This window comes from Scylla paramamosain, chromosome 9, assembly GCF_035594125.1.
Source record: "Scylla paramamosain isolate STU-SP2022 chromosome 9, ASM3559412v1, whole genome shotgun sequence".
In the NCBI taxonomy this organism is placed as follows: Eukaryota; Metazoa; Arthropoda; class Malacostraca; order Decapoda; family Portunidae; genus Scylla; species Scylla paramamosain.
Genome location: NC_087159.1, coordinates 897,501 through 920,373, shown reverse-complemented (window position 1 = coordinate 920,373; position 22,873 = coordinate 897,501). Strand labels below are relative to the sequence as shown.

The 22,873-nt window shown below is 46.7% G+C and overlaps 1 protein-coding gene across 1 annotated transcript in view; it reads right to left on the bottom strand.

Annotated features, from left to right (window-relative positions):
- LOC135103359 (uncharacterized) overlaps positions 1-22,873 on the bottom strand; it is a 66,680-nt gene that overhangs the window by 37,675 nt on the left and 6,132 nt on the right. The window contains exon 2 of the mRNA XM_064009427.1: positions 16,344-16,360. The gene's annotated coding sequence lies outside the window, so the exon portion shown is untranslated. The remainder of the gene's footprint in view (positions 1-16,343; positions 16,361-22,873) is intronic.

Genomic DNA, 22,873 nt, shown 5'->3' with positions numbered 1-22,873 from the left:
CCACAAAATTACGAGGTTTCGACCAAAATTATCATCCCTAGTCACTACTAAAGGCAATCGTAGCCTAACTTTTGATTTGTATTTGTATATAGTACTTGAAGAAAATTCAACTGCCACATTATATGAGATTTTTTTTTCTGTCTGCCAATAGCTAGTCATTTTTTTATTTTCCTGAATAGATTTTCTGTCTGGAATCCTAAAATTTCCCATAGGAGGGGGAGATTCCACCAGGTTGGAAAATACTGGCTTAAAGGGTTAACTACTCGTACTCTAGTGGTGGCGCAGATGTTTTTTTTTTTTTTTGAGTAACACCTTTGCAGTCAGACAGAGAGAGAGAGAGAGAGAGAGAGAGAGAGAGAGAGAGAGAGAGAGAGAGAGAGAGAGAGAGAGAGAGAGAGAGAGAGAGAGAGAGAGAGAGAGAGAGAGAGCCAAAGTTAGAGTGGAGCGATGGCAGGCAGAATAAAAAGATGGTAAGATAAAAGTTAAAAGTTTAATGCTCAAATGAAAAAATGAGCGAGTCACTACCGCCTTTCTTAATTTTTCTTTACCAACATACGGTAGAAGTGTGCGAACAAAAAAAAAAAATCTTATAAAATTCCTCTCTGTTCTCGGGGTTCCCGTTGACTCGACGTGCCCTCATGATGGTGAAATGCGCAAGAGATTTTCATGGGGTGTGGGGAGGGAAATGTAAGGTGACGGGGAGGAAAAGGTAGGAGAAAACACAAAGGAAGAACAAGCAGCAGCAGAACTGTTGGTCCTTATAGGGATGTGTTTGTTGACTGTAGCATACAATGAGAGAAACAGAGTAGTATAGACGGTGGAAGGAAGAGGAGGAGGAGGAGGAGGAGCAGAAAAGTGAAAAAGAAAAAGATGAAGAAAGAAAAGAAAAACAAAAAGAAAAGAAGACGAAGACAAGACGAAGACGAAGAAGAAGAGGAGGAGGAGGAAGAAGGAAAGGCTTTATCAAGATTTCCGCCACTTGCCACTCGGTGTTTTCAGGTGAGTATTTCCAGAAGCAGCCTGTTTTACTCCTCCCTTTAATTGTTCGTCCCTTCCTTTGTACCTCTTTTCTATTTTTCTACTTTCCCAGCCCTCGTTTCGCTTTCGTCTGAGGTTCATACGACAAAAATGTTCCGTCAACCCCAGGAAAGGAGGAGAGAGAGAGAGAGAGAGAGAGAGAGAGAGAGAGAGAGAGAGAGAGAGAGAGAGAGAGAGAGAGAGAGAGAGAGAGAGAGAGAGAGAGAGAGAGAGAGAGAGAGAGAGAGAGAGAGAGAGAGAGAGAGAGAGAGAGAGAGAGTATATGAGAGTATATATGTATATAAACTGAAGTACCACTTAAAAAAAAATACAACACTTAAGTCAAAGGAAAAAAATGCAAGAGGTAACAAAACTGAGTAAAAATATGGAAGAAAATGACAAGAGAACGCAACCTAAAATAAGTAGTATAGGGAAAAAAATACAAATATAGAAAGAGTGGCTGAAAATATTAAGTAAGCCAGAAGACCAAGGCTTAAACTGTGTACATGTAAGCTAGGATAAGACAGAGGGAAGCGAACTCCACCACCACCACCACACGGAAGGGGAGCGGCGTCGCGGCCCAAACTGTGCGAGTCAAATATTTACGAGTCTTAATTAAAGCTGGAGTGGCGAGGAAGTTGAGTTACTTGGTGGTGGTACTAAAAAGGTGAGTTTTGCCGATGTGCTCCATTATAGATGCATGGGATCGTCGGCTTCTATTCTGCTGTTTGAACCAATTCTACTGTGTCTCGTCTGGGGTATTCTGAAAGAACACTCACAGCAAACCTTCTCTGAGAAACCAACTCTACTTGGTGGTAAATAGTCGAGTTTATCGAGGTTACTACTGCTGCTGCTACTACTACTACTACTACTACTACTACTACTACTACTACTACTACTACTACTATTACTATTACTACTACTACTACTACTACTACTACTATTACTTACTATTACTCTTTTGCTGCTGCTGATATCGTTGATACCGCACTCTCATTTCTTATAATGCATGCGAAATAGATTAATATATGAACTGAATGGATACACACACACACACACACACACACACACACACACACACACACACACACACACACACACACACACACAGAGAGAGAGAGAGAGAGAGAGAGAGAGAGAGAGAGAGAGAGAGAGAGAGAGAGAGAGAGAGAGAGAGAGAGAGAGAGAGAGAGAGAGAGAGAGAGAGAGAGAGAGAGAGAGAGAGAGAGAGAGAGAGAGAGAGAGAGAGAGAGAGAGAGAGAGAGAGAGAGAGAGAGAGAGAGAGAGCCCAAGGTGCTTTTGAGATGGAACAGGAGGCGGAGAACAAGTGGTGCAACGAGACACTCATCTCCCTTCCTCTCGCAGGCGGCGCTAAGGGAGCCGATCGCCTATAATTTATCGGCCTGGAGACACAAATGGCGGCCCGGGGAGGCGGCGGGAAAAAAGGATCCTGAGAGTTAAGCAAAGAAGGAAAGAGTTTGAAATTTTGGAACAGTGGAAAGCTTTCAGACTCAGGGATCCTCCAAGGGCTGCCGACACGTGCACGCTGCATCACTGCGCCTTATTCATTCATTCATCTCTCTTTCACTCATTCACTTACTCAATCACTCATTCACTCATTCACCCGCAGACTCGGTGACACTGGTAAATATACTCCCGTTCTCTTCATTTTTACTCATTAACTTGACAGAACAGATTGACTTGTTCTACTATCCACTCACTCACTCACTCACTCACTCACTCACTCACTCACTCATGTATCTATTTGTGAGTTGTTCGCAAACTTGTGATGCTCACTCACATATGTATATGTTTGTCATCACACTGACCTGCTCTCTCTCTCTCTCTCTCTCTCTCTCTCTCTCTCTCTCTCTCTCTCTCTCTCTCTCTCTCTCTCTCTCTCTCTCTCTCTCTCTCTCTCTCATGTAACACACCTCTCTATCTCTCTCTCTCATGTAATACATCACTCTCCACTTGCGCGTGCGCGCGCGCGCGCGTATACACACACACACACACACACACACACACACACACACACACACACACACACACACACACACACACACACACACACACACACACACACACACACACACACACACACACACACACACAGACATCACTGCTACAGATAATGCGTTGATTTCTTTCTCAGTCTTACTTCGTCCTGACAACTCCCGCAACTCTAACCACCTCCTTCAGAGTGGTAGGGATGCGGTCGGCTGGAATTTATTTATTTACTTATTTTTATTTACTTATTTTTATCATTTCACAGTTCCACGCGGTATCTCAGTCCAGGTACATTATTGTTAGAACACATTCTCTTTATACAGATGGCCCACTCCCCCGCCGCGGTCTCCAGCACCCTCACCCTTTCCTCCCACGCCTCCGTCCCTCATCCGGCCGTTGTCAGCGTACAAAGGTAAAAGTGTCAATTAGGTCCCCGGCACCGCGGGGCCCAACTGGTCTCTTTATGACCAAGGGCAGCAGGGAGGCGGAAAAGAACGCAGAGAAAGGAAAGAGATAAAAAGAAAGGAGGCGGGGATGGTGCGAGCCTTCTTTGCTTCATCTTCCTCCTAAACATTTAGTTTCTTCAAAGGGTGCGTCTCAGGTCGCCTCAAACGTCCTTAATGAATATGGAATTGTCTTTTGTCTTTATCTCTCAAAAGTAACACGGTTGCATTCTCCCCCCCCTCTCTCTCTCTCTCTCTCTCTCTCTCTCTCTCTCTCTCTCTCTCTCTCTCTCTCTCTCTCTCTCTCTCTCTCTCTCTCTCTCTCTCTCTCTCTCTCTCTCTCTCTCTCTCTCTCTCTCTCTCTCTCTCTCTCTCTCTCTCTCAAATCTTATACTAACTTAAAGAGAGTAAAAGAACTTGGTACTGGCGTGCCGTGCGTTACGTGAATGTGGGGACAACTTAGGCGATGTCCTCGCCCCTACCTCTCCCCTCTCCATGATCCTCGCAGACCCACATAATTACTGAAAGGCAACCTTCCCTTAGCTATCCTTCCTGGGTGGTGTCTCTGTCGCTCACCGTGGTGCTGCGGCTGCCCGGCCACCTCTCAGGGACTGCTAATGTTACTGTGAGGCAGGAACTTTGCGTCATCAGCAGTGACTGGAGCTTTTACAAGTTTCCTGCACGCCGAGTTAATGATGGAAACGGGAAGCCATGATGAGCTGCTTCTGTCCGCGCCAGCCCCGCCACCTGCACTCACTTCAATTACCCAGTCACCCAGCCAGACAACCACCCAGCCAACCAGCCATTCAGCCAAACACTCAGACAGCCAGCCAGTCAACCAGCCATGTAGTTAATCAGCCACTCAGCTGACCAGTCATACACACAGCCACAAAATCACCCAGTTAACTAATCATATAGCCAATCAGCCAACCAGCCACCCAGCGAGCCGGTAAGCCATGCAGCTAACCATGCAGCCACGTAGCCAGCCGGCTACGGCTGGCCGGCCAGCAAGTAAGCAAGCAAGCAAGACAGATTCTGAAAACTTGACTAATGAAAAAGAATATGTAAGGGTTGGCTGCAGAGAAGTAAAGGAAAAAAAATAGATAAAAAGTATGAAGCGAAGGTCAAGAGGCAAGGAAAGTTACCACAACCAGCGAGTTTTTGAAATCTTACAGGAAAAGAGCAAATGGAGCGCTTAATCAAATTACGGAAGAGAAGAGAGAGGACCTGTTCCCTTGTGATGCTGGGGAGAAAGAGAGCAAGAAGAGACGACGAGAGGAAGTGTGTGTGTGTGTGTGTGTGTGTGTGTGTGTGTGTGTGTGTGTGTGTGTGTGTGTGTGTGTGTGTGTGTGTGTGTGTTTGTGCACATTTGTCCCCCTGCCTGTGTGTCTATATGTAGATCAGTATTTATATATGTACTCATATACTCGTATATAGGTGTGTGTACAAATTAAGAGGCAGTGAAAGAATTTTGAAATACAGACCACCCATTTTCCCTGTTCCTTCCAAACACTAGAGAACCCTCAGGAGTGAGGCGCCCTAAACCGTCTCTTTGTGAGGCAGGACCTCGTGTGTCATCATTTGTCGAGGAGGACATACATTCACAGGCCTAACTAAGTGTGAAGCGTGTGACTCACTGCAGTGGCTCCTTATTTGCCGGGGCTGAGCAGAGGGAGCAGGTGGTTGTAGCACTAAGGATTCGGCCAGTGTTACGTTGACACACGGCCTGCGTGGGTCGTTCACACTCCACACCTGAGGAAGAGTGACGAGATCGAACTCGCTGTTCCCGATGGATAAGTATTTGGCAATAATGGCACCAGTGACAATTCTGCTAGGCACTGAGAACACGACATGGCGATGGGTGGCGAGCGGCCGTAGTGAAAACGATGTGTACACGGCCGCTGCTCGAGCTGGTTCCTGTGACAAATGTTGGTGTTAAGTAATTACTGTGATGGATGGAACGTCCGTCCCGCAGACCCGCGCCGCAGCCTCCCCTGCAGTGGACGGATGGTGGTGGGGCGGGACGTTGACCACTGAGGCAGGAGTCTTGGAGACGGCGTCTCGAGTATCCGTCACATTGAAAGGAGACAGATGTTTGACATGCCCTGTTTCTCTTATGCCAGCCTGATCACACAGTTGGTTTCACAATGCCTTGTCATAACCAAAATTTAAATTTATACTTTCTCCAGAGTCCTGACCTGGAACCTGAGACGAAGAGGACTTGTGGGGCAGGGAAGCAGTACTCTGAAGGCGGCTGTCACCTCACCATTAACGCTCCGTCACAGGCTTAATTTACTTTCCTCAAAAACTGAACCAATAAGAAAAACAGCTTACGTAACACGACGGGGTGGTGGCTGCGTGGAGAGCGCCTTTCTGGGGGACACCTTTGAGAAGCTTAGGGCGAGGGAAGCCAACCTCACCAATGCTATACAAAAGAAAACTTTGACAAAGCTCCTTATACTCCCTGAAGATGATGATTATTCCCAGACAGTCACTTATTATTTCGTAATGGCAATTCGACAAAAAAAGAAGTCACTCCACCAATCAGATGTCGCTTTTCAGTCAAGAATAAAGCACTGTCCTGGTGTATCGCCATGTACTGACTACAGTCAAAGCAACGCTAGTGATTCGTGCGGCGGAAGTAATTCCTACCGCCTATGAAGAAGGAAATGCGCTAGACAGCAGGAGGCAATCTTCAGGAACACACTTCCAGGCCTGAAATACGGCCCCGTCTCCATCCTTGTCCCTACACCCACCTGTCACATCCCAACTTAAACGCCTCGCCCGCCGTTTCACCGCAGCCCGTCTCTCGCTGCGTCACCTCCCGCCGGCGACCAGATGTATCAAGTGTCGAGGTGCGGTGTGCCGCCGTGCCGAGGCTCGCCCCCCCAGACCGAAAGTCACCCACGGCAAGGACGGACACGCACTATTGTTTGCTCGTGTGTGTGTGTGTGTGTGTGTGTGTGTGTGTGTGTGTGTGTGTGTGTGTGTGTGTGTGTGTGTGTGTGTGTGTGTGTGGTGTGTGTGTGTGTGTGTGGTGTGTGTGTGTGTGTGATTGAGCGGTTCTCTACCTCACTTTATTAAGACAGAAGCCAGCTGCTCTCAATCTCGTTACCACGCGTGCTGTCAGTTTGATGATTTCAGACACCTCTGTAAGGGACACGTCGGCGGACCGTGCGGTGATGCGTTTAATCTGTCTACTGATTCATGACAAACACACACACACACACACACACACACACACACACACACACACACACACACACACACACACACACACGAGGACAATAAGCAAGCCTCTTCCCTCCTCCTCCCTCCTCCTCCTCCTCCTCCTCCTCCTCCACGCATCCTCCACGCCACCGCCACCACATGTCTCCACCGCTGAATGGCTGCATGTCAACTAAACCAACCGGACAAATTTCATCTCGCGAACAAATATTCCTAGAAAATTGAAAATAAACTGCTCGTGTTCTGGAATGTACCACCTGGGAGGCTCAAGATTCCCAGTTCAGGTGAACACAGCAATTCAGAGCAACAAGTAAACGGCACTACGGTAAAAAAAAAAATATAATAATATGCAAAAAACAATGGCATGTGTTACTTGGTGGCGAAGAAGAAGTGAGACCTTGACAGTGTCGCCACGAGCCTATGTTCACCGGGTCTGATAATGAGTGGACCCCACCCACACACACACACACCCACACACACACACACACACACACACACACACATACTTACTTCAGACCCCCATCCATCCCTCCCCCCACCCCTCGCTGACAAAACACACGTGACCTGCGCGATGCCTTGAACAAATAGTCATCCCTCTCACAGTGAGCACGAATTCATTGTTGATATTCTAATGTTATTCTTTGCTTCTACACACACACGGTTCACTTGAGCTGTGTCGCGTTACCGGGAATTGAAAACAACGTCCACGCACTTGTCAAAACAAAGTATCACATTGTTGTTTGGGGAAGGAAATTTGTCTAGCTGTAATTAGTCGTACAAACGATACGCCACTTGTTTTCAAAATCTCCCGTTCACCACCATCGCAGCATCACTTCACAGTCACCATCTTCTCACGATCACAATTATCTCAAAGTGCAGAGTTTTACAATTACTATCTTCACAATATCCAGAGAATTCCACTACATTCTCACTACACTACCCAAAATCACCATTTTCCGACAACCACAGTCAATTCACACTCACCATTGCTATTTAACTCCTGTCACAATCACTACATCCACCGACTCAGCATCTTGTCACTTTCTATATAATAAAATCAGCCCCTTTTTATCATCACACGAAAGAGAGAGAGAGAGAGAGAGAGAGAGAGAGAGAGAGAGAGAGAGAGAGAGAGAGAGAGAGAGAGAGAGAGAGAGAGAGACCCGCGGCAGAGCTGACCAATAACAGTCGTTTAATCTTGGGCCACACCAAATATCCGGCCGCCCATCTCCTGAGCACCCAAGTTAATAAGCCTTGTCTGGCAACACCTCCACTTAGCGCGTCTCTCTCTCTCTTCTCTCATCTCCTCTCTCTCTCTCTCTCTCTCTCTCTCTCCTCTCTCTCTCTCTCTCTCTCTCTCTCTCTCTCTCTCACACACACACACACACACACACACAAGTAAAAGTGAAATACCCGTTAAGAGAGAAAGTGAAAATTAGGCAATAAGTTCTAAAAGAGTGTGTGAGAAACAGGTGTCTCTGAAAACATCGTTCATCTCACTGAGTGGCGCGCTGACTTCTAAAACTTGAACAAACGCGTATCAAGTCACCTTTCGGAAGCTAAACTTGACCCTTCCTTTCCCCTTAACTGAGCGACGTTTTGGCAAGGTTCTATACTTTCTTTTTTTCTTATATTTTTCATTCCATTTTAGCTTTTCTCGTCCTTCTGTCTGTCTCCTGCTGCGCAAATAAGAAAGGGGAGCTGCATCGGAAAGGTGAGGAAATGAGCATTGAAGAGTGTTGGTAGGAAAAAATAAATAAAGAAATTAATGGAATGAATAAATATAAAAGGAGGGCGAAGAATGGGATATGCTGAGCGTGAAGATGGAAATGTGTTTCTCTCTCTCCTCTCTCTCTCTCTCATCCTCTCTCTCTCTCTCTCTCTCTCTCTCTCTCTCTCTCTCTCTCTCTCTCTCTCTCTCTCGTGTGTGTGTGTGTGTGTGTGTGTGTGTTAAAGTACTCATACATTTCGCTTGTGCTGAGGTTTGTCCTTTCTTTGTGTTCATTACTGCCTTCCCATGACAACACAACACCGCCACTGGAACAAAAAGATAAGAGACAAGAAGGCTGCTTTACTAGGCGAGAATACGTGGATTTGTCCCCATCGCGGCCTGGTTTACGAGGGGAGGAACGGCAGGACTAAAAGTGAGGTCTTGCAATGCACGCTCCCAGACCCATCCTACACCACACGCACACACACACACACACACACCACACACACTCTCGGAACTGATTTTCTCTCTCTCTCTCTCCTCTCTATCTCTCTCTCTCTCTTCTCTCTCCTTCTCTCTCTCTCTCTCTCTCTCTCTCTCTCTCTCTCCCTTTCTCAAGACACTGAAAGACAGATGAAATATTCCTTTATCTCTTTGCGTCTGCGCTGCGCCTTGCCGAGTTCGTCCTGGGAAGCGAGGAAATGTAGGATAAATAAGGGAAAACATAATCAGCTTAACATAAATACACTGGATCACAGACGTGGAATATTGATTAGATGATGAATGGATTGGGAGGAGAGAGTGAGCGGGAGGGAGGAAGGGAGGGAGGGAGGGAGGTAAGGAGAGGGAGAAGGAAAAAAGAGGCAAGAGCCGATGCATTCGAGAGAGAGAGAGAGAGAGAGAGAGAGAGAGAGAGAGAGAGAGAGAGAGAGAGAGAGAGAGAGAGAGAGAGAGAGAGAGAGAGAGAGAGAGAGAGAGAGAGAGAGAGAGAGAGAGACCTCAGGATGTTTGGTCTACAGATGACTTAATACTCAGATCTCTTGGTCCTCAAAGTGTCTCTAGACTCAGATTTCTTGACTACTGGTTCAGAAAAGGGAGCGTGTCAATCTATCCACACCAAAATAACGTTCACCCACCCAGCTTCCACCCACCCATCCACTCACCCACACCCATCCTCCCATTGTGAGTGGTTGGGTGGGTGAATGTCAGTAAATGGGAAGAGCTACGCGTCTAGTTCAGAAAGGAATGAAAGAAGCCACCAAGAGAAAGACTGAAGCCACGAAAACGTTTCACTTACGACAAGAAAGACTATCTGGTGAGTGTGTCAGGAGGAAAGGAGGACGAGATCGCGATCTCCACAAGCTGACTTTATGATAGATCATTTGGTTCGATATTACCTAGTCTGTTCATATTGACTAAATGGACAAGCCCCGCCCCTTGCATGCGCGATAGTTAATAGTTTCTTCCCTCAAACGAAATAAACACTTCAGCCTTAATGACACACACACACACACACACACACACACACACACACACACACACACATTTCTTAGTGTGAAGTTACGCCCCTGACACCCAATTACGTATTGCTGACATAACTCAGCCAGCCATCAAGTGCACTCCTCGGGCGGGTGAGCCTGGCATCATTCCCTGAGTCTATGAAAATTAAAGCACCATAAAAATAAAAACTCGTCTCATAAAACTGGAATCTCACTTGAAAGAAATGACTCGAATAATCAACTATTGACTGATAATCGACTACTTAGAGCAGTGATCAAGGGAACCCAACCCCGCGCGCCCCAGACAGCTCGGCGCCCTCCTCGTCTTCAGGGTAAATTGCTTTGCTTGTGCCGGGAACACGTGGAGCTGTCGACCCCTGCAGCGGCTCAAACCTACGCAAATGAGGGCAAAACTTGAATTCAAGGGACACATGCCTTGGCCGCCCCGCTGTCAGCCTGAGAGTGTGAGGGCAGTGGAAGGGTTGCTGAGAAGTGGATGGGGGAGGGTTACGAGTAGATGCGCCAGGTGGGGTAAGTGGGTGAGAGGGTGAATGCCGGCTGGATGACTGGGTGGGTTAATGGGTAGGTAGCAGGTGAGTGTGTGAGTGGACGGGTTGGATGAATGGATGGATCGATGGGAGTCACTGGTTGGATGGTTGGATTGGGCGTGGTTGAATGGTTGAGTGGATGAGTGGATGTAGTTTTGTAAGTAGTGGATGGGTTAGCAAATGTTATATCGGTGTGTGTGGATCCACATGCTGCCTTCACAAAGATTGTAGTCCAGACGTCTGAGTCTAGAGACATTTTGGGGACGATTTCATTGCCATCCGCACCAGTTCCAAATGACTGTAAACCGTGCTGGGGCGACAGGAGACTGGCGACGAAAACTGACGAAGAGAGAGATGGAGGGATTGCAGGAAGCGGGGAGATGAGGTGAGGAGGTGAGAAGGATGGTGAAGAGGAAGGGATGGGGTGGAAGAAAGAATAGCGAGGAGGAGGAGGAGGAGGAGGAGGATGGGGGAAATACTTAACCTCTCTCTCTCTCCGTCTTAGTGAATATAAACTACCTGATTTTTCCAGGCATAAACTTTAATGTGAAAACACCACTCTTAAGATACATTTTTTTTTCTCTCACTCTTTCTTTCTCCCTTTCTCATTTTTATCCATACAGTTTTAAACTTTGAGATTTCAATTACTATCATCATCTACGTCATCAACAATTTCTTTTTTCTGTTCTTCATTTGCTAAGGGCAGCGTCCTGTATATTGGAAAAATTTTAAGTTCCTTGATAATTACTAACAGTTGGACGAGCGGGTGTCCTGGGTGGTGGGCGGGCGAGAGGGCAATGAGTGGGTGTGCTGGGTGGGTGGGTTGGCTGGTGGGCGTGCCAGAAAGCGGGCGGGCTAGGTGGTGGACGGGAGAGAGGGTAGGTAGATTAGTGGGCTGGGTGGGCGGGGAAGTGGACGAGCGGACAGACTGGTTGGTAGGCGGACGATAGGGCAATGAGTGGATAAGCAGGTAGGCAAGACCTAAGAGCGGCAGGGCGGACAAGAGGACGGGCGGGCGGGGTGGAATGGTGGACGAGGGAGAAGACAGGCTAGTGGGTGGGTGTGGCTGCCGAAAGGACTGGCTGGTGGACGGGCGGGTGTGTGGGTAGACTGTTGGGCGGGCGAGAGGAAGGAGGGTTGGGTGGGATGTGTAGGAGGGCAACAGGACGGGCGGTTGGTTGGGGGTGGCAATAGTGAAAGAGCGAGAGGACAGAGGGTGGGCGAATGCGTGGACTGTTGGGCGGGCGAGAGGACAGGTGGGCGGATGGGTGGGCTATTAATGGGGTGGAGGGGGAGGGAACTGACGGGACACTGGCGTAAAAATATTCTCAGCGGGTCAATTTGATTATCGCGTCCCTCCCAGTAATTAAATTTAGTCACGTGCTTCAGTCCGCTCATGATTTTTCCCCCCTACAAGCGATTACTAGCGTGACGGCTGAAGGGTGACGGGTTAGGGTGCTAGTAGGGAGGCTGCTGGGTGACGGTAGGGTGACGTCTGTAGTGTGATGGTATGGGATAATAGGATGATAGGTATAGGGCGAAGGTAAGTTATAACAGGGTGACCAAAAGCAGAAAACGGTAGGGTGTCGTATGCAGGGTGAAGGTATATAGGGTGATAACTGTAGGGTGACGGAGGAAGATGGCAAGATGAAAGACAATAGCCAGGCGATCAGAGGATAAGAGAATGGATCTTGTTGTAGGGTGTGAGTGGTGAGAATTGGTAGGGTGAGGCTTCATTAACACAGCAGTGCGGTGGCAGAGTGAAGGGATTTAAAGATTCCACGCGTGGCGCAGCAACAACCAAAGTCAAATGGCGGTGGAATATAAAATTACACGAAAATACTGGTAGTGTTAAAATGAAAGGTAAAAATAACAAAAATAGGATAGTTCAAATTTAAAAATAAAAAAAGCAATCTAATAGGAGAGTGACGACCGTGGGGTGAGTGCAGTGCAGGGGGTTTGCCGACGTCAAAAAGGCTACTGAGTATTGAGAGGAACGTTGACCTGGCATTGACCCGGAGCGGTCGGTAGCCAGCGGGATTGATGAAGCCGCTGATCGCTGCCATCATCCTCAAAAGGATCCTCAGAGCGACAAGTTGGAAGCGGCAAAGTAAATTTCAAGTAGTCGGTAAATGAAGAAATATTTTACTTTGGGTGAGGAACTTTCCTTTCTCTCCTTGGGTCCGATGAGGCTCGATTTGCATGACGCACTGCCCTCCCTCCTTCCCTCCTGCCTGACCTTCCCTCCTTCACTCTGGGCAAGCGGTGAAGTGCAGACGGGCTGACGTGGAGTAGTTAGTGGCTCTGGCGGAATTTGGGGCGCGAGTGATGAAGATTCCGAGTCCTCAGGTGAGTGGCGATTACTGAAGCCATAGATAAGTTATCGGAAGGATAACATTTTGAAGAACTGAGATTTTAAGGTAAAGCTTATGCAGACAGACAAGCAGATGGATAGATGGATGGATGGATGGATGGATGGATAGATAGATAGATAGATAGATAGATAGATAGATAAACAGATACATAGATAAATAGATACAGACAGACATAGAGAGAAAGAGAGAGGAGAGAGAGAGAGAGAGAGAGAGAGAGAGAGAGAGAGAGAGAGAGAGAGAGAGAGAGAGAGAGAGAGAGAGAGAGAGAGAGAGAGAGAAAACGAAAGAAAGTAAAAGAAAAAAACGAACGAAAAAAATAAAGAAAAAGAAAAATAAAGAAAGAAGAAAGAAAGGAAGGAAGGAAGGAAGGAAGGAAGGAAGGAAGGAAGGAAGGAAGGAAGAACGGAGAGAACAAATATCAGACTGAGATTCCGTCAAGTTTGGCCTCCTCTTAACTTTCTAAACTTTCGTATCTTATTCGCCATTTCATGTTCACTACACAAAACTGCCCACCGAGATTGTGCAGCTGTCACCACAACTACCTGTCAAGTGTTATGTAGTGAGTGCTGGTAATACCAACCACCACTACAAGTACCAAATTTATACGGTAAACACATCCATCCGTACACACATATACGAGTAGACAGAGAGAAAGAGAGAGAGAGAGAGAGAGAGAGAGAGAGAGAGAGAGAGAGAGAGAGAGAGAGAGAGAGAGAGAGAGAGAGAGAGAGAGAGAGAGAGAGAGAGAGAGAGATTGACCACAGCTATACGTCACATAATACAATAGATAACCATTTGAACATAACCTGACAAACAAAATATATGTAATTATTAAATATGTATTCTACAAAGCTTCATAAAATAACTGGAAACAAATAATGAGTTGACACACACACACACACACACACACACACACACACACACACACACACACACACACACACACACACACACACGGAGCCCCTGTTCACCTAGCAGCAAGTAGGTACGGGATGTAACCCGAGGGGTTGTGACCTCGCTGTCCCGGTGTGTGGTGTGTCAGTGGTCCCAGTCCTACCCAAAGATCGGTCACTATGAGCTCTGAGCTCAGAGCTCATAGTGACCGATCTTTCCGTAGGGTAACGGCTGGCTAGGTGACCAGCAGACGACCGTAGATGAATCACACACACACACAAAGGTACAGCAAGATTAGTCGCAGGTGTTTGGTACGGCGTGCCACGTCCTCCCACCAGCACTGAGCCAGCTGATATATGGGATTGCCACTGACGGTCACACAGATCCCAGAGCATCCCGTTCACTGATTTACAGTACGGCTGGAGAAGGTTTTGCGGCACACAAACACGCATCGCCTCACGGGAAGCGCTACGTAAGTACACAATCTCATCAGTCAACCTTTGCGGGTTTCCTAGGATGTTCCCTTGATTTTAGTGATAGTTTAACAAGGACTTTGCTGCATCAATGGGAAACACAGCCATGAGAACCTGAATAAACATCTTTTTTGGTCTCTGAAAATAGTTGTAATGAGAGAACAAAGCACTTAGAAATAAGAGACGATCTAAGACTGCACCATCAGTGGAAAAAGAACACCAAGAACCCCCAATAATCATGAAAATACGAGTTTAACCAAGATTCCGTACCATCAGCAAGAAAAACACCCATGAGAACCCAAATAACAGTCTTTAAAAAAGGTCTTAATGAGAGATCAAAACATTTCGACATCCGAGCTTCCGTCACGCCAGGAAACACGTGGATATAAAAACTCTCTGCTTCCCTGCCGGCACAGCCTCCCATCCGCACCCCTGAGCCCGGGATGGGGACGGCCTGGTCTGATCTTCTAATCACAGCCTGGGATGCCTTCAGGTAAAAAGTTGATGGTATATTTTTCATTAGATTTTTTATAGAGTGATGACCCAAGCGTCCCATCCTCCCCCAGGCATGGTACGCTAAATTAGTTCCTCCTCGAAAACTCCAATTACGACCATTTTCTTTGTTATGTTCTGTAATGTGTGGGTGTGTGTGTGTGTGTGTGTGTGTGTGTGTGTGGAGAGAGCTGCTTAGGTCACTTGACTACCGATCTTTTCCCCTTAAGTCTTAATATTTCGTCTTCAATTTAAGTCCAGGAAGTGCTTGATTCACTTTATTGGGTGACCTTCTCTTCTGAAGTCTTAATATGTGGTCTTCAATTCAAGTCATACGACCTGACAATGGTGAAAGACGAGGAGGTGGTAGGCAGGAATGTGGGGAGGCAATGTAAGGGAGAGTGTAAAGAAGTAAGAACAAGTAGCTGCTTAGTTCACTTAATTGGTCATCTTCTCTTCTCAAGTTTGGCCATTTCTTCAATTTAAGTCCTCCGTGACGAGTGTGGGAGACGAGGCCATGACAAGCAGGAACGGAAGGAGGAGGCTGTGGTAAGGAAGAACGTAAAGAAGTGAGAACCAGAATTCCGTATAACCTTTCCATCAAGGCAGATCCGTTTTCACCTGAATGGTTCACGTGATTCGGACCGTTGCATTGAGCTTACTAACACGAAAATCAGATACGATTTCAGCAAGAACCTAAACTAAATCTGATCGAGAAACATACACCACTCACTCACTCTCTCTCTCCCTCTCTCCCTCCCTCTCTCTCATTAAAGCGATCTACTCTCACATACAGTCTATATACCTCATCACATCCACCATATACGAAGCGAAGGGTAATGCTGTCCCGAAACAGAATCCCCACCTCTCCTTCCCTATCGTGGTGGTCTGACGGGAGTAAGGCAGCACTCAAACCAGGGACTCCCGCCGCGTCACCGTCCCTCGCCACCTCTGTGTTTTAGCAAAGGGCGGCTTCTGATGCAGGCCTCCCATTCACCCTACACCGACACGAACTCCCGACACAGATCCTGGTTTTGTGTCTGAATGGAAGAGCTTTATGCTAATATCTATGCTTGTTTGTTTGTTTGTTTTGTTCGTTTGTTTGTCTGTTTGTCTGTCTGTTTCTATATTAGCGTACGAACATATCCACCTAACAATCTATCTCTCTATCTATCAGTGTATGTTCATAATTATCAATCAATCAATTTTTTTTATTCATTCTATCGGTCTACGTATACCCATATCTATTTATCAGTCTGTGTATGCATGTATGTATGTATGTATGTATGTATGTCTACCTGTTTATTCTATTAATCTTTTCATCTCTTTATTCTCGATTATCTATCAACAAAATAATGTTTGTATCTAAGTATATACAGCAATCTTTCCATCAGCAAAGCCAAAAGGGTATCAAGGCGCAGCGCACACCTACACTGAACACTCGACCATTGGAAAAAACAAAATCAAACACGCCATGCAGACGAGACGCTGAAATGTGAATCTGCCGCGTCTCACTGTGCATGTACCTACCTGCCACCTGATACCACGCTCCTTTTCTGTGCCTCGCCAGGCAGGCAGGCAGTCAGTCACCCAACACTCCATCCATCCAGCCAGCCAGCCATCCAGCCATACACACTAGGATTCTTTACTCACCGCGGGCTCTCGTGCACCTGTGGAAGGGAAAAGAGAGAGAATATATAAGTAATGCATGACTATATTTCATGAATGATGACGATTTGATTTCAGGTAATATTGAGTTTATTGCTTCCATGTGTGTGTGTGTGTGTGTGTGTGTGTGTGTGTGTGTGTGTGTGTGTGTGTGTGTGTGTGTGTGTGTGTGTGTGTGTGTGTGTGTGTGTGTGTGCGTGCGTGCGCGGGTACGTGTGTGTGTTTCACTGAATCTAAGACATCACAAAACTACACTTTCATTATTACATCGGCCACACACACTGGGACGGACACACGTGGCGGCGGCGGCGACGGAGAGAGCGAGCGTCGAGTTGTGTAGATTAAAGAAAGTTATATTTGGATGAACATCACGAGAACAACGATCCGGCGGCGGAAACAAAGGAGGCGTGATGAAGGCATAACAGCCCCAGGCACCTGGCGAGGGGAAGCAGGCGAGGGGAAGGGCAGACGACGAGGGGGAGAGAAAGGCCAGAGAGACAGACACACTCCCCACCAGCGCAACATTACGGGAACGCCTGAAAGGAAACTGCAGACACAGGAACGGAGAGGAAGGGAAAGGTTGGAATTAAACTGTGCATGTATGATTCTGCATTAGCAAACACACACACACATACACACACACACACACACACACACACTCTCTCTCTCTCTCTCTCTCTCTCTATCCCCCCCTTCCGCCAGCCTTCACTCCACCCACGCTGCACAACAGGGTGGGTGGGACTGGAGGCTTCGGTCTGGAGGTCGTGCGGCAGCCAGTGAGCAGCCCGAGACACAGGGAAGTTCCGGACCGCTAAGAGGGGATCCCAAGCAACAGGTTGAGGCGCAGCAGCACTCCCACATCAGTAATAGTAAACGTATGCACTTCGAGGCTACACTGCTACACTATTTTTATCTACTCTTGTTTCACTATATGCATGTAGTCGACTAATCACAATAATCAAGTTTATTTCCGTCTTGTTAACCATTTCCATCTCTCGAACACGAGGACAGTGAAAGTCAAGGAAAGAATTCACATTTAGTTGCTGTCCTTTCTCAGCCTCACGACTCGAGATACTTGTTTTTAAATGGCAGTGCAGAGACAGGGTTTCATCGCGATTTGAAGATTTTGGAAGGGAACAGTGGAGACTTTCTGGCATTCTAGAGAGACAGGAGATAAAAGATGTTGGTAAGTGAATGAAGAACACTTGATTTTTTCCTCAAATTTGCTCCAAGTTTGTAAAATGCTAAGTGACCAAGGTTCTTTCCAGTGAGATTGACTTGGATGCCACGGGTCGCTAGTCACTGAGAGGGGCGCCTTGCCTCTGAACGTGAAAATGTGCCGCAGCCAGCCAGCCTTCTCTCTCTCCCGGACCTGCCTGCCGCCGCCCCACGCCCTTACGCCTCGCCCCGGGATATCCGCCGCAGTCTTTACGTGATGGGGGATTTCCTTGTTTACCAGCACCCGCCGCCGCTCGGGAGGGGACTCGCTGCAGGGAAAAGCCAGCACGAGCGAGGTGAGGCGGCCAGCTGGGGTATAAAATTTTGTCTTGTAAAGGCCACCACATTTTTAACTTTCCTGATACGAAAATGTTGACTCTTCTTTCTCTATTTGGGAGAGTGTTCGTGTGCTGTAACTGTGTGTGTGTGTGTGTGTGTGTGTGTGTGTGTGTGTGTGTGTGTGTGTGTGTGTGTGTGAGGCAGCTCCATATGACCAAGTTGTTGCTGAATTGTCAGTCGATCAATTAATCTATTTATCCATTTATCAATTAATTAATCTATTAATCAATCTATCAATCAATTAATCTATCTATCTATCTGTCTATCTATCTATCTATCTACCTGCGTATCTATTACTCTATCACTTATTCACAATACTAGGTCTGTTGTCCCTCTCCTCCATGGATTCGAGTACCATGTCCCTCAATGAACGAGTGTGTGTCTCCTGCCTCATTACCTTCCTTATTTTCAGTCAAAACAGCTATCCCCTTCCAATGATTTCCCCCCTCCCCCCGCTCCCATTCCTTGCTATTCCCGGCCCTTAATCATCCCCTCCCACGCATCCGCTCCCCAACCACCCGCTCCCATGCATCCCCTCCATCTCCACTCAAGTAAAAGAGCACACCTGCTCCCCCGCCACGGCTTCAAACTTTGCTGCTCCCACAATACTTTGCGTAACTTCTTCAACTTGCGCACATTATCACTCACTTAAGAATGATGACCTCGACCTCCTCCTGCGAGTGTGTGTGTGTGTGTTCATAATCTATTTAAAAACATCACGTCAAAGAATATGAAAGTTGTGGGCGGCACAGGTGAAAGGAAGGCGATGAGATTTTGTAATTTCTAATCAGTGTAATGCTTGGAGGCGACTGTAGACCAAGAGATGCCCCAGAGTGGTCAGTGGTTAAGAAAAGAATGATATGCCAAAGAGCAATGGAAGGGCTAAGAGAGAAGTGTCAACACACCTCAAAAACTAAACTAGCCAATCTTTCCAGGGCGCTTTCTCTCTCTCTCTCTCTCTCTCTCTCTCTCTCTCTCTCTCTCTCTCTCTCTCTCTCTCTCTCTCTCTCTCTCTCTCTCTCTCTCTCTCTCTCTCTCCACGCACTTTTCTCTGTTTTCTCCCCAAAAGGTTAATCAAGTATCGCCGGTTTGTTTGTCTAAATTTTTTTTTCTTAGTTCATATTGTGACGCATTACACGTTATCATAGGTCTTAATTTTGTTTAGTTTTCATATCAATGTGTGCTGTGTGGTCTTTATCCAGACGTGGCACTAAACACTAACGAGGCTAGACATGAAAACACACACACACACACACTCACACACACACACACACACACACACACACACACACACACACACACACACATATACACACGTAGAACGTTATAAAAAGTATGCCTAAAAGGGTTAACTTTTATGATACGTGTTTGGTGCGCGAGGACAAACAAATGAAGTGTGTGTGTTTGTGTGTGTGTCCTGTGGGCTTTGTTGTAGCACAGAGAGGCCCTGCGTCACCTGCCTCGTTTGGCCGACAGTAAACCCAGTCCTGCACGGCAACGACTGCCTCTCATCCTCCTCGTCCTCGTCCCGGAACTGGGCCACCACGTGTCACTCTGCTATTCATGTCACACGGACGCATGAAAGACAAGGAATAATCTAGGAAAGAGTAAAAATGAAGCACTCTGAATAGCGTCCCACAGCACCTGCGTCAATTAGCAGTAACGGAAAGGATTCATCCATTTCGTTTTAAACACACACCAGCAAACATCGCTGCTGGATGTTGCAGGTGGAAAGTTTGGAATACTTGCCACGATTTATTTTTGAGGAATGATGTTCATACACGTGATGCATGCCTGGCCACATCCTTTCCCAGTAAATAATTTGTTTATTGTACACAGAGTGGACGAGGAGGAGCACAGCTACATCCACTGGCACCTTGTGGCACAACAACGTGGATTCAATTATACAACGGAAAGCGCGGCTACATGTGTGGCGACCACGGCAGTGCAGGAGAGCACGAAATGTAACGCAAACACACGTACATGCAATACACTATGGCAAGTAATTACACACACACACACACACACACACACACATACACACACACACGAGCGCCTTGATGTGTCTTGTGGTAATCAGTTAGCCTAATAACGTTGCTCCCGCGAGGCAACTCAAGGCGGAGGGTTCATCTTGCTCCAGTCAAGGAGAAGAGACAGGCGGATCTCGGTGCCACGGGGAGGGTAAATCCCTCCACAGCGAGAGTCCGTAGTACTTCCTGTCTGCCTCCCCCCCTCCCCCACCCTCCATGGATATCAATTACAGGGCAACTCACCAAACGCAGCGGCACACTACCTGATTGATATCTCACGTGAATTTACCAATTATTGGCTTGAAATATACACTTTTAATGAGAAAACTTTCACGTCCGCACCGTCATTTGGTATAGTAACACAAGAACATAATAAGAAAAGCTACAAGAAGCCATCTTGCTCACACGTGGCAAAGTCTGCATAAAACAAGTTTACATATTTACCTATACTGTGCTGTAGCTGACATTAATATCAAACACCAAGTTTCAGCAACATCAACCAAATACACAAGACAAACCTCACAAAACACTCTTTAGCGAGCAGTGAGAGATTATTTCGCGCCCTTAATTCAGCCACACGTCGAGGTTCATTGTAAAGAGTGTGGCTACTGACAAGAACACAAGAAAATAAGAGAAGCTGCAAGAAGCCGCCAAACCCACAGGTGGCAGTACCTGTATCAAAACATATCTACCTATTTCCACCTATCATCCTCATCCATAAATTTGTCTAATCATCTTTTAAAGCCCCCTAACAACCTGATTACAAGAAGAGTCTCTTCCATTTATTTACCATTCTATTTGAGACCAATTCATTCCTATCGCTTTTTTTTTTTTTTTTTAATCTGACAAGGGACTAAGCGCTAGTTGTTCCTCAAGGCCCTTGGAGGCTTGCGGTTCGCGTTGTGAACGGGACGGAGGGAAAGGATGCTCGGATTGGTTATAAGATGCTACACAAGAACACACGGACTGACGGAAGGTTTCAGTTTAGCAAAAGAACATGACAGTCCCACCAGCCCACTAACCCGCCCACTCGCTCCTCGGCGCCGCTGTTCTTTACCAAGCACAGCCCACCTTGCCTCCGCTGCCGACCAGGAGGAGGAAGAGGATGCATTTGTTTTGTGTAAGTTTACCGAGGAGGAAAGAAAAGGTTAGGGCCTGCTGCTTGCATCGGGAAGTTTGTTGCTATTTGTAAAGCGCTTAATTATATATTGCAAGTGCAGGAGGAGGAGGAGGAGGAGGAGGAGGAGGAGGAGCAAGAGGAGGTGGTGTGGAGAAAGGAGAAAGGAAAAGAGTTTTTTTTTATGATGTAAGGACAACCTCTGTGCTGCATCAACTTCTCACGGCTGAGCGGCACTACGAACACGAGGAATGCCAATAAGATGATATTAATAATGATAATAATAATAATAATAATAATAATAATAATAATAATAATAATAATAATATAATAAATATACAAAAAAATAACAGCTGCACTACAACAAATCTCTCAGAGTAAAGATAAACAAAATTGTTCCAGAGTTTAATAGTGAAAGGAATGGAAGAGTGTAAGTGCGAGTTAGCTCTTGCATTAGAAAGGTGGACAAAATCTGGAATAAGATTAAAGAGAAGGTCTTGTACACTTGAAACACTTGAAACGCTTTATTACGTCTACTAAAGCGAGGCTGCAGGAGATGGAGGGGTATAAATTTAACAACTTCAGAAGGGCAGTAGCCAGATATAACAAGGAGAGCCAGACAGCCTCTTTCATATATATACAAAGAGCGTGGTACATTTTTTCGCGAAACACCTCCTACCTAATACTGACCATAGAGAGATGAAGGGGCAAAAATGGAGGTCACGCGGTGCAGGTCGAGAATAAGAAATAACGAGACAGTCTTTCCTTGGGTCACGGCACGGCGGACACAACGTACAGGAAAGGGAGGGGAGAAAATAACAAAGAAAAGAAAGCTTGAGGTCACAGTGGCGCAGACCAAACCAAAAGGAATGATATATAAGAGTCCTCCCCTAGTGACCGAGAAGCAGACGCACCGGGAGGCGAAGGGGAAGGAGGGGCGGCGGGAGGGAGATGATGAGGAAGAAATGAACATGTAAAGTGAAGCAAGAAGATGAGAGAGAGAGAGAGAGAGAGAGAGAGAGAGAGAGAGAGAGAGAGAGAGAGAGAGAGAGAGAGAGAGCGAGAGAGAGAGAGAGAGAGAGAGAGAGAGAGAGAGAGAGAGAAAGCAGACAGACAAAAAGAAAAAAAAGAGAAAGACAGACACACAGACACTTAAAAATACACACATTATGAGGGCGCAGGACAGACACAGGTAAAGGAAAAGAAAGCCTTGATCTAACCAATCCATCAACATGTTGCAGATGCATTCTCGCCCCTAGAGGCTCCCAGGATGAAGAAAGCATGCACATCTCCTCACCGTCGCCGCCAGACACACACACACTCACACACACACACACACTCACACATACACACGCACACACACACACACACACACACACACACACACACACACACACACATACACAAGGGAGTAAGAGCAAAGTTAGATGGGCAGATGTAAGCGTAAGGTAAGGTAGATAGGTCGGAAATTAATTAGGTCTAAGAATGTACTACGCAAGTTGGAAAGTAAGCAGGTAAGGATGGAAGTTGAGTGGTAGGTCGGTAGGTAGGTAGGTAGGTCTCTCTCTCTCTCTCTCTCTCTCTCTCTCTCTCTCTCTCTCTCTCTCTCTCTCTCTCTCTCTCTCTCTCTCTCTCTCTCTCTCTCTCAGCCAACACTGGTAGGCCTTATGGTGTTTACTGTGTAGGATTCAATATCCTGCAGGTATATTGGCTCAACCGGGGCGCGTCAACTCTGCCTACCTAAGTTTATCAGACGATGTTCATTGTTGTGTGTGTGTATATGTGTGTGTGTGTGTGTGTGTGTGTGTGTG